Source organism: Malaclemys terrapin, chromosome 2, assembly GCF_027887155.1.
Source record: "Malaclemys terrapin pileata isolate rMalTer1 chromosome 2, rMalTer1.hap1, whole genome shotgun sequence".
NCBI lineage: Eukaryota > Metazoa > Chordata > Testudines > Emydidae > Malaclemys > Malaclemys terrapin.
In genome coordinates, this window is record NC_071506.1 from 260,210,767 (window position 1) to 260,223,093 (window position 12,327).

Consider the following 12,327-nt stretch of genomic DNA (forward strand, 5'->3'; position numbering starts at 1 on the left):
ATATTCTACAGACCCTCACACAGTTAACTGGCAGTGGCATTTATTCCATTAGATGTCATTGTCAATTCATAGTGAGACTCTTGTACATGTGCCCTTGATTTCAGAAGGGGCAGGCCTACCAAATTCCCACTAGTGCTACCACCAGAGCAGTTGCACCAGCATAGCCCTAGCATAGGAAAGGCTCCATCAGTTAAGCTGTATCCTGTCTTCCCTCTGCCCCTCTTGGCCTGCCATGTGTTTGAGTTACAGCCTTTTTCTTGAGGAGTCTTGTCTCATCGCTCTTCTTTCTTCTCCCTGGGCTCCATCTGTTACACCTTCAGGGGTCACCAGCAATGGTCTTTGTGAGTGGTATGTTGGCTACTGCTAGCCAGTGTAAATAGTGTAGACTTAGCCTGCAGATGTGAGTAGGAGCCTATATCAGAAAAAGACCCAAAAATCGGGACTGTCCCTATAAAATTGGAACATCTGGTCACCCTAGATCTAACATGCTTAGTTGCTCTTTTAAGTGCTAACAAGTCTCTATTGAGCATGGGCAAATTAAAATGCAATTGTTCAAGCATCCTTGACACGAAGACAGGTTTCAGAGTAGCAGCCGTGTTAGTCTGTATCCGCAAAAAGAAGAACAGGAGTACTTGTGGCACCTTAGAGACTAACAAATTTATTAGAGCATAAGCTTTTGTGGACTACAGCCCACTTCTTCGGATGCATATAGAATGGAACATATATTGAGGAGATATATATACACACATACAGAGAGCATAAACAGGTGGGAGTTGTCTTGACACAAAGGCCACCCTCCTTCCAAATTTGAACTCCTTGTTCCAAAATATGGGGCACTAGATCACCAGGAATTATTTTTTTTAACCCAGAGAAACTGTGTATTTTCTCAGCATCCTTCTCAGAAATGGCTGAACTATTTAGGTTGAAATTTTCGAAATTTGTTTAGGATGAAGCAAACACCCAGCATGGAAAATTTCAGCCTGGACAGTTAGTCTGGCAAAGTTATGAGCAGCTGAAAGTGGGTCTTTATAATGGGAAGTGTTGGGCAACCTTAACACATGGTGCAATCAGTCCTGCTAGTACTGACTAGTGTCTTATGGCAGTACTTGTGAAGTAAGCTGTACCCAACCTGAGTAAGGGCCTCAGAATCTGGTTCAAGAGGAGCAAGGTTACATAACAGTGTTAAAAATATTGGTGGTCCATCTACTTTCATGTGACTAATGCTAGTAAAGCTGAACTGATGCTAGCAACGGGGGGGAAATTTAGAACATTTTTTAGTGTAGAGAGAAGGCTTTGGAGTAAATTGATTGTGCCACAGCTACTTTATAGCTTAAGTCTTGAATAGAGCTAGAACAATGCATTACAGCATGGTTATAAACTTTGATTAGGAATAGTGTGGGCATGGTGTATAAAACATGTTTGCCTGTAACCAAATTCCAAACAGGTTTCAACCATGGTTCCAAAGATCCATTGTAGACGGGGCCAGAAATCCAGCAAATAGTCAGATTAACATGAAATCTACTTTTAATTGCAGACAAACTATATTAAGTTTCCCATTAAGGTTCAACAGTGGAGACAACTCCTTTTCTAGCCCAGCCCTTCTGGAAATTGTATTTACCCACTGCTGGGAGCCTGAATTACATGGTAGGATTAATTGCGGATACTTACTAGAACTGTAAAATTTGGGAGGTTTTTTGTTTAGATTTTTTTTCTGATTTATTTGTTAATCTCCACTCTTCTGGGCTGGAGTGACGGAACCCTGGCCTGTGCTGTGGGGGTGGCTAGGGGGCCAAGGCCCTCCCACTTTTTGAAAGTGGGGGGGCCTGGCCCATCCACTTTTTACCAGGATGGACCCACTCCTTCCCCATCTCTTCTCCCCGAAGCCCCACCCCCCATCCAGGCCAGCATGCAGCCCAGCTGGGGAGCCCAGGCAGCTGTGGGAAGCTGAGGTGGACCCGCCACCTACCCAGGGTGTGGGGGAGGGCGGCTGAGAGCAGCCCCTAGCCCATGTCCCCACTCCCTGGGCTCCCTGCCTGGCTGAGGGCAGGTGGAGGGTCCATGACTCCGGCTTGGCTCCCCACAGCTGTCTGCATGGCTCTCCCTGACCAGGCTTCAGCTGGGGAGGTGAAGGGGCACCTTGGAGCCACAGCCCGGCCAAGGTAAGAGCTGCCTGGGCAGCTGTGAGGAACTGCGGCAAAGACCCTCCCCCTGCCCTGGGGGCAGGGACATGGGCTGGGGGCTGCTCAGGCCTCCCGTCCAAGGCAGGTGGAGGGTCCATTGTGGGTCCCTACAGCTGCCTGCATGGCTCTTATCATGGCCGGGCTGTTGCTCCAAGGGCCCCCCCCAGCCAGAGCCAGACTGGGGAGAGCTGCATGGGCAGCTGTGGGGAGCCTGGGTCCCTCCACCTGCCCTGGGTGGGGGGCCTGTGGTGGGTGGGCAGGGAGCTGCTTTGAGCCCCCGACCCCCTCCGGCTTCCGGCTTGGCAGGGGGCGGGGCCTCGGGGGTAGGGGCCCCCGGCCCTCCCACTTTTGTACCTTGGCACAGCCTGTACAAGCCCGCTAGAGACCCTGCGCGCCTAATTGTGTTGCTGAAGCCTGTGCCACCGCTGTATCTACACTGCTATTTTTAGCCATGCTAGCACAGGTATGTCTAAAGAAACCACTCCACTTCAGATCACAGTGTAGATATACATGCTTGGAGTGTGTGATTAAAAATTGTGCCAAGAATAAGCAGCATTTATTAGCAAAGCTTGACTTGTAGCTGACTGTCAGGGCAATGTTTAGTTTAAACTGGAAAACCGGCAGCATTCATTTTAATACGCAGACCGATATGCTGGAAAGTTCTGGCCTTACTCTAAGTGAATGTAATGTCAGGGCTAGTTCTTCCAGTCACTGACACTGTGCATTGATTCCTCCAACGTGCAGGGAATTCTCCATTCTACCAGTCCAAGTTAAATATTAACATGAGTTGTCAGTACGTGAACTCTGTGCTACATTTGAACTGAGAAAGTGAGCGCCTTGGTTAAGCATTCAATCAGATGGGGGGAAAAAACCAAAACACTCAAAAAACAATGCCTTGAACTGTAACTTGTTTGTTTGACTTTCACTGCACTGGAGCATGGAATTAATTCAAAGGTAATTTTTTGTTGTGGTTTTAGATTGAATAATTACATCTTCAAGTGTTTGACATTAAACCTTGAAGCAGATTTAAGCATTTAGGATATATTTCGTATTAATTTGTGAGAAATGTCCTTGAATCGTTCTTGTTAAAACACAATACGTGACCAGAGCTGATCAGAGCATTAAATTGCAAATTGACAGCTTGTGCCATTAGAAAATGTAGAAGAAGAAAGATTTCTCTAATAACTAGTGAAGGGTGGTGTTAATTGCAAAGGTAAAAAGCCTTCTTTGGAGACTGTGTAGTCAGGTATTTGAAGGTATTTCCATATATTTATAAGGAGAAATAATGTTGGCTCATAGGAACAGAAATATTCTTTGTGTGGTACTTTACCCACTGCACCTTGTTAACAATGCTGACTGAAGCTTGCCAACAAAACATTCTAAAACATTTATCCACTGTCCTATTCTATAAGTTACAGAAAGCAGCTGAGCCTGTGTCAGGCTCTTTTTTCCAAAGTGGTTAAGTACTTCTTTTGTGAGCCTCGGCGTTAAAACATTATAACGCTAATTGACAATTTCCAGCAATCAAAGTAAATGACTGAAATAACTTATGGGTAAAACTGACATAAATTTCATAACAGCAGCCAGGGAGTTTCTAGGGGACAATGGTTTCTAATGCCTCATGTTGCCCCAAACCAAACCATATTGTAGCTTAAACCACACCCTCTGATGCGCCTTGCTGTTTAATTGGCTAACTGTCTCAGTACAAAATACATCATTGATAGCACTATCCTTTTCTAGTATGAGGAATGTTTATTCCAAATGTAATGTGAAACATATCTCCCCCAAATTATATATTTTGAACTAATATGAGGCTCCAAATAGAATTTTATGTGTACAGTCACTAAATTCTACAGCTATGTAAAGGAATATATATGAATTACAGTGATCAATTATTTTCATTGTTCAGCTAGGGTAGAACAAGGGAAGTTGGTCTTAAGCTTCAGAAGGAAAAAAATTATTCAAGGCCTGAATCAGCAAGCCTTTAACTCCATTGTTGAGAAGTAAGGATAGGCAAACTTGTCTTACCTAATTTCTGAACACATTGTAGGACTGAAGGTTCAGTCTTTGTTTGCATTTTGGATTGGAGAGGCTCTTTGGACAAAAGAGAAGCAGAGAGTGGCAGATTAAAAACACAGAGACTGAGGAAGAGTGGGAGAATTTCCACAGCAAAAATATAGCATGCGTACCATATAATGGGCACCAAGTTATGGCAGTCTAGTTTTTTTGGGTTTCTTCTATCCCTAACACATAGCACAAGCTTCCAGCAATTGGGTGGAGAATAGAGAGGTGCAATTGGTTTAAGTTAAACAATAAATGGATCACAAATTCAGACTAGTTTTGTGAATCTCCCCAAAACTGGTTGAGACACTAACATAGAACATCTAATTCCACAGACTTCACCCACCCCTAATCAGAGCAGTTAGGCAATAGAACAAGCTGCCAAGGAAAGTTTTGTAACCAATATCCCTGGAAATATTTAAGACTAGACAAAACACTTGTCTATTAGAGATAGTGTAGGAATAATGAAATCCTGCTGCAGCGGGGTGAACTATCACATACTGGCCTCAGCATTAAAAAAAACCCGAATTTTTCTATTTTTAACAAATATTTTATTAATTGTAATTAATCACATCACCTCCCATTCTCCCCTCTCCAAATAGCCAGAGATACATTTCAGCAAGTATTAATAAATTATACATAAAGTTTATGGTATAAAAAACTGAAAACAACAAAAATACGACCAGTTTTAAGAATAAAATAGCTTTATTTTTCTTTCTTTGGTTCTGTTTGTTTTCCTGATCCATAATAATTGCTGGCTGTGTCTATATATAAGCAATTCAACAAGTTTACTTTCCCAAGGCTGGAAGAAGCAGTAGAAAATACACTGTAGGGAACTATCCTGCATTTTCAGAGAAATAAACTGGCTAGGGCAGGGGTCGGCAACCTCTGGCACGCGGCTCGCCAGGGTAAGCACTCTGGCGGGCCGAGCCAGTTTGTTTACCTGCCACGTCGGCAGGTTCGGCTGATCACAGCTCCCACTGGCCGCGGTTCTCCGCTCCAGGCCAATGGGAGCTGTGGGAAGCCGCGGCCAGCACATCCTTCGGCCCGCGCCGCTTCCCGCCATGAATCCATGGAGGCAGACCTCTGCACCTGTCCAGAGCGCCCCTTTACTTCAAGTCTGTATGGATCTGATTGCAGGTTTAGAGCTATAGTTACATAAGGCCACATTCTGCTGTGCTTTCTTGACCAAATTTCCCATTAGCTTCAATGGAACACGTCTCTAATAAGGACAGCACCATTTGGCCTAATGGACTGTAGACCCAGGGACAGTCCAGGTGCTTTCCTTGTCTGGGAATGTTTGACAATCTTTCACCTACATTATGTAAACTTCTAAAACAATTTGTGCCAAAGATGGTCAAGAAAGCTCACCCGTAAAACCAGAAAGCAAAATATATAGCTAGTCTGGGGGAAGAAAACCATGACCAGCAAAAAATTCCCTTTGGACTTCCGGAAAGGTGGATGGGCTCCTACAAGCACAAAACTAATACTCCTTGATCTTACTAAGCACTGGTCTACACTACAAACATATGTCAGAATAAAGATGTCGCTCACACTGTTGTACCAACCTAACCCCGAGCTTAGAGAGTGCTATATTGACGGGAGGGCTTCTCCAGTCACCGTAGCTATCGCTTCTCAGGGGAGTGGATACCTATGCCAATGGGATAGCTTCTTCACTAAGCGCTGCAGTTCACCAGTGCAGCTGTGCTGCAGCGGTGTAAGTGTAGACAAGCCCTTAGTCCCATTTAGCTATCCAATTTTTGCTTAAATACATAAACAACACTTGATTTCCCCACTTCAATTGGAAGCTGAGTTCACTAGTTTACCACTTGGTAAAATAGCATGTCCTTATATTCTTCTTATAAATGGTCTCTCTTTTTATGCCCCCTAGTTCTTACCTGTCAATAAACTTCAAATAGATAACAAGATTGAATGATGTAATCCTGGAGGGAGGCCCCAAAATGTGTCCCTCTAGGGCTTGCCAGAATCACAGAATCACTGGGTTGCAGGTTTGTTGTAGCTAAACCTCCTCCCATCCTCCTATCCCCCTCCCTCCTTTAGCATGCCCGGGCTGTCTTCCCCACCTCCCATGACCTCTGTGTCCATGGCTGCCACAGAGCTGGCAGTGTTAGCTATGGGACATCTGCAGTGGCTATCCGTTCCAGTGTTATTCTCTGCCCACCACCCCAAGCTGGTGCAAAGAGGCTGTAGCACAACCTTGGCCCAAAGAGTTGTAGACAGCATACCTATACATTCCTTCTCCACCCAATTGCTCAGTTTTTACCCTCCTGATGCCACAGTTGCACCAAGGATTTCATCACCAAAGAGCAGTGCTGTTCACTTTATGGTCAGCTTGATGTATGTATGTATGTATGTATGTATGTATGTGATCTGAAGGACATATTCAGATTGTTCAGAATCTCATCTTTATTTTTTTAAAAGGTACATTTCTAGTTCCTGTTGTTCTGAAGAAAAGCTTCCAAATGTGAACTGAGTGCAGTAGAACCCCTATAGCATTAACTAATTGGGGACTGAGGAGTTCATAGAACTGAACATCTCAAAATGACAGTAGGCCCAGTGCATAAGTTGCAGTATGGTACACTGCATCACTTTCCTCTTGTCCTTCAAACCACTGCAAAGCCATTGCCAGGAAGGCATCGGAACATAAAGGGATGTTGACTTGTTCTTCGTCTACATTACTCTTGTGCAGGGGTTCTCAAACCGGGGGTTGGGACCCCTTAGGGGGTCATGAGGTTATTACATGGGAGGTTGCAAGCTGTCAGCCACCATGCCAAACCCCACTTTGCCTCCAGCATTTATAATGGTGTTAAATATATTAAAAAATGTTTTTAATTTATGTGGGGGTCACACTCAGAGACTTGCTATGTGAAAGGGGTCACTAGTTCAAAAGTTTGAGAATCACTGCTTGTGGATATTTGTGTGTGGGGGGGGGGGGGCGGGGAAATGGTCTGTATAAGTGGTTTTTTGTTGTTGTAAGATTGGCATTCATAAAATCAATGTTCTAATCTAATGTTTGCCTGAGTCTTCAGAGAGTCTGAGACAATGACTCAGGCAAACCAACTCCCCTGCACCCTATTGATTTCCTTGTGGTGTCCGCTCTAAGATCCAATGATATTTCATTATCAACTAGCTATTTGAGTGCTGATCATTCAATGGGGGAGCAGGTCAGTGAAGCCCACAGGGAGGTGGGAGTTGCTGCAGGGAGGAAGTGAAGAGGAAAGAACCCAGGAGACAGACAAGAAAGAGGCAGGAAAATAGAAAAAGGAGGCAGGGAGGACTAAAATGCTTTGGTTTAACTTACATTATGGGGCTCAGTGTAGGGGAATTGGCTGGAAATTAATAGCCTGTGATATACTGGAGGTCAGACAAGAGGATCTAATGGTCCTTTCTGGCCTTAAACTCTACAAAACTATGAAGGAAAAGAAGCAAACAGCAGACACAGTGGTGGTGATAAAGGGGAACATATTTTTCTCAGAGTGCTGCTGAATCTGACAATAAGGTACTGAGTAAATAACACCTAAAAATTCAATTGCTATATAATTCTCTCCTTGATCTGTCTGGAAACCTCCCAATGACATCAGCAGGAGATTGCTGTGGATTGAGGGGAGTATGGAGTCCTAATTTTTTTCTCTGATCTACAAAAACCTAAATTAACATTGAATTCAGCCCTTAGCACAGGGATCAGGAGCCTTTGGCACACAGCCCATCAGGGAAATCCGCTGGTGGGTCAGGATGGTTTGTTTACCTGCAGCGTCTGCAGGTTTGGCCAATCACAGCTCCCACTGGCCGTGGGTCACCGTCCCAGGCCAATGGAGGCTGCGGAAAGCGGCATCCAGCACATCCCTCAGCCCATGCCGCTTCCCTGATGGGTTGTGTGCCAGAGATTGCTGATCCCTGCCTTAGCATCAAATTAGTTTGACACCCTGCTATACCGGCATTTTAGCATTGACGAGACTTGAATTTCTAATGTCAAAAATAAATAAGAAAACATTTTTTAGTTTTATTTTACAAAAATATTTTTAGGTCATCTTTATTAAGCATATATATAAGCAATAAAGGGCACAGTCCTATTTTTTTCTCCCTTGGCAGGTACCCTTCACCAATCTTCAGTATGGTAACTGTGACAGTTTGTTTGAATAAGAACCATATATTTGGTTACTTGGTATATGAGTCACCTTTTATTCAGTTTCTACAAACATTCATCTGAATGAAGTTTTATAAAAATGTTTCGGAAAAGAGAAAGTGACGCCAATAATGATGTGATTCTGTATTTGCATGTGAATGGGCGCCAGGGTCAAATCCTGACTTCATTGAAGTCCACGGAGAAACTCCCATTGACTTCAATGGGGTCAGGATTTCACCCAGAACTCTTCACCTGGAAATCAGGAAACTAAAACATCACCATGTGATGTAGGTGGCAAAGCACACAGCGAACCCAGCAAATGACAGAGAGCAAGTACTCCAAGCAATGTTCTGATGACTAGTTTGTGAGGCAACCTGTGGGCTGAAGTATATTTGCAGGGACCATGCATGGAATAATTTCAAATAGCAGACAGTGTATCGAACTGTGTTCATGGATAACTCACAAACAGAAAACATTAGTGGACTATATAGGTCAATGCAAATAATTCACCTGAATCCAATCTGCCCTCAGCTTCTCTTTAAATGGGGTGGTGTGGCACTTACATACAGTCTCCTAACTTTCTTATGCTGTACTCTCTTCAGTTTAGCTCTTTCTTCCTTCAAACAGAATGAATAATGTAGGCACTTTGGGTGAGTTGCGTGATAAAGCCAATCAGAAACCAAGCCATGTAGGCTGAGGGATTTTCCTGGGATTGACTGTAAACACAGGAACTAAGGGTGTGTGTGTGTAAGAGAGCAAGAGAGAGAGGGATGGGGAGGGAGGGAGAGTGAGCAAGAGAAGCAGCAGTGAGTGTGGTCCCAGGAGGAAGCTGAGAGTCAGAGCTTCATATAAGCACAGAACTCTCTGGAAAGGCAGACTTAGACTTCTGTTTATTTCTACTGTGTTCAGGGAAACAGAACTTTGTGTGCATTCTTTGTAAGTAAATGGGATAGCACCAAAGAAATAATTGACTTGTATAGTCAATTTCTTCTTATAGTGGAAAGAACCTGGGAAGGCCTCAAATATTGGCTAACCGCTCAGGCCAAAGAAGTAAGGGGAGGGTACGGTAATAATTAATGTGTGTATGCAAACTTCATGAAGGGGTTGTCTAGATTAAGGAAACTGGAACTGTTGTAACTTAGAATATCAGGGTTGGAAGGGACCTCAGGAGGTCATCTAGGTCAACCCCGCTGCTCAAAGCAGAACCAATCCCCAGACAGATTTTTGCCCCAGATCCCGAAATGCCCCACTCAAGGATTGAATTCACAACCCTGGGTTTAGCAGGCCAATGCTCAAACCACTGAGTTATTCATTAACACAGTTACAGTCATGCAAACCCCCAGTGTAGGTACACTGCACTGGTCAACAAGGGCTTGAGCTGGTAGAATTTACCCATCACACTAGTGCAAATTTCCCTGATCTAGACAAGCTTGGAGGCTCCTGAGCAGTTGCTAGGGCAGATTTTCAAAAGAGTTCATCCCGACAACAACTTGTTTTGGGCTCAATCCTATAATGTGGTGAGCACCCTGGGCCCTGCCTTAGCAAAGCCTTTTAGCATGTGAGTAATTTTAAACGTATGAGTAGCGTCACTGCCTATTCTGCATTGCTGGATCAGGGTCAGAATGCCCAGCACCTTATGGAACTGAGCTCTTGAAAATCTGGCCAATATATTTCAGTACCTAAATGGGAGCTCTTGGTAGTGAGCTTTTCTGAAAATCTAGTCCTCAAATATCAACCCTCTTAGCTGTTTCAATAATGATCATTTTAGCAGAAACTTCCAGCATATGTTTTTATCCCAGTCCTAATTACCTCCCCAGGAGGGGAATTTAACATGAAATAAACAACACATGGGCTAGTCTACTGATTGTAGAATTATTGTTTATTTGTACCTTGGTTGTACTTAGTACAGGGGCACTGGAATGGGGTGGGGGGAGGCAGGGGGCCATGTTCCCCCCACTTTTAAAAGTGGGAAGTCTATGCCCTCCCACTTTTTATCGGCTGTAAGGGTGAGCGAGGGGGGTAGGCGGGATAAGAGCAAGCAGGGGGCAGGGTCTTGGGGGGAAGAGGTGGAGCAGTGACTTGGGGAGAAGGGGCAGCGTAGGGGCAGGTCCTTGGGGGGGAAGGGACGGTGCAGGGGGTGGAGCCACAGTTTAGGTGCCAGTGGACCCCCCACTATTAGGAAGCTTCTGCCATCCCTGAATTAGTAGCCCTACTCATGGACCAGGACACCATTGTGGTAGGCACTACACGGACATAATATAAAGATGGCCCTTGGCGAAAGAGTTTACGATCTAATTAATTAAAAACCTCAATATTTCAATGTAGATGAAGCTGTCTCAAAATTTCAAATTTGTTCCACTATAGTGTTGCAGAATCCATGGATATTTATCATTCAGGTCTAGCTTGCCCCAGTGTACATAGGACCTTGCTGTTAGGTGCCTTATACTGGTTCCCCAGGCAAAATAAACTATGCCAACAAAAGGAGTATAACTGTTTGTATGCACTAGGGCTTTTGCTGGCAGATGCAGTTAGCGATGTGATTCTTTTTTTTTTTTTTTTGGTCACACTCCTAACTGACATAGCTATGCCAGGAAAACTTTTAAATGTACATCAGGCCTGAAACCAATGTCTGAACTGTATGTGGTTGTTGGAGAGCCCACTTAATTTTTCAGAAGATTCTGGGTGTTAACAAAAGCTGATCAACAGTGGAATTTCATTTTCGCAAAAAAATGTCAGTTTCAAAATTTATTCCCTTTGGATGTGGAACAAAACCAAGACCTTTCAAATTTTTTCAGAGAGAGAAACCGTACCCACCCCGGAATAGCCAATAACCTGAGTTGGAACAGGGATTTTGACCTGGGTATCCCATGTGAGTACCCTAACTACTGGACAATTGACTAGTCTGGGGAATTGGTCTCTCTCATTTTGACCACAAATTCCATCCTGGACTTGAGAAACCTTCCCAATGAAAGTTTTGTTGAAACTGATATATTTCCACAAAAAGGTTCGGTTTTGACAAATCAGCATTTTCCAACAGAAAAATGTTTTTTGTCTAACAAATTCCCAACTAGTTCTAGTGTTAATTTGAGTGTCCTGGCCAAATTCCATCTTGGATAATTGGATTATGTTTACCCTTAAATTACTTCTGAAGGTCAGTTGTTATATCATGCCAAACTAATTTGCCTAGCCATATTTCTCCTTTTCAAAGAATTCCTAGTGATCAGTTTCATCCCAGAGGTCTGTGTTTGCATGGACAAAAGCAATTCTCTTATAATTCTTTTAAGCAGCTTTTCTGCTTTGAATATAATGGGCCAGATCCCGATCTCCATTATGCGGGTGTAAATCTAGAGTAGCTCCATTGACTTCAGTGTGGAGAAATAGCCCGGAGTCTGGCCCATTATGTCTTCTTTGCCTCAAGAAAAACATGCAGAGGTGACACTCTCAAAGAGTTGCTGGTAAGCAATCTTCCTTTATCATATGTAAAGGATCTGAAAGCTGAATACAGCTTGTACCAGAATCTTTCATTTCACAAACAGTATGTATCTTCTTGCACCATGGAAAAACATCAATTGCTATCAGATAAAGGGATACTGATTAGTTACCTTAAAAAGAATATATTGAAAGCAAGAGTGGAAGATTGCATTTGGTTCAGCTACAGTTATTTAGATACTTAATATGCAAAAGTCATGGAGCAACTTTTATGGTGGATTAACATTCAAAATAAGGACTCTGAATATTACTGTAGCAAAACAGCAAACATAACTGGGCAGTTTGACCAGCTTTCATTCTTTCTGCTTTTTAAAAAACACTTTCTTATAACATTATAGATGTATTGTCTGAACTTCACTCTAGAACATCCTTTTGATTTGAGGTATCTACTTTCCAGTTATATTTGTGACATCTAATGAGTGGTAGATGCCTCCATAACCTGGTAATCCCATT

At 43.4% G+C, this 12,327-nt stretch overlaps 1 long non-coding RNA gene across 1 annotated transcript in view; it reads left to right on the forward strand.

The window, feature by feature from the left end:
• Positions 1-3,089: 3,089 nt before the first annotated feature.
• Positions 3,090-12,327, forward strand: part of LOC128833072 (uncharacterized) — a 42,666-nt gene continuing 33,428 nt past the window's right edge. The window contains exon 1 of the long non-coding RNA XR_008444106.1: positions 3,090-3,134. This is a non-coding gene — a long non-coding RNA (uncharacterized LOC128833072). The remainder of the gene's footprint in view (positions 3,135-12,327) is intronic.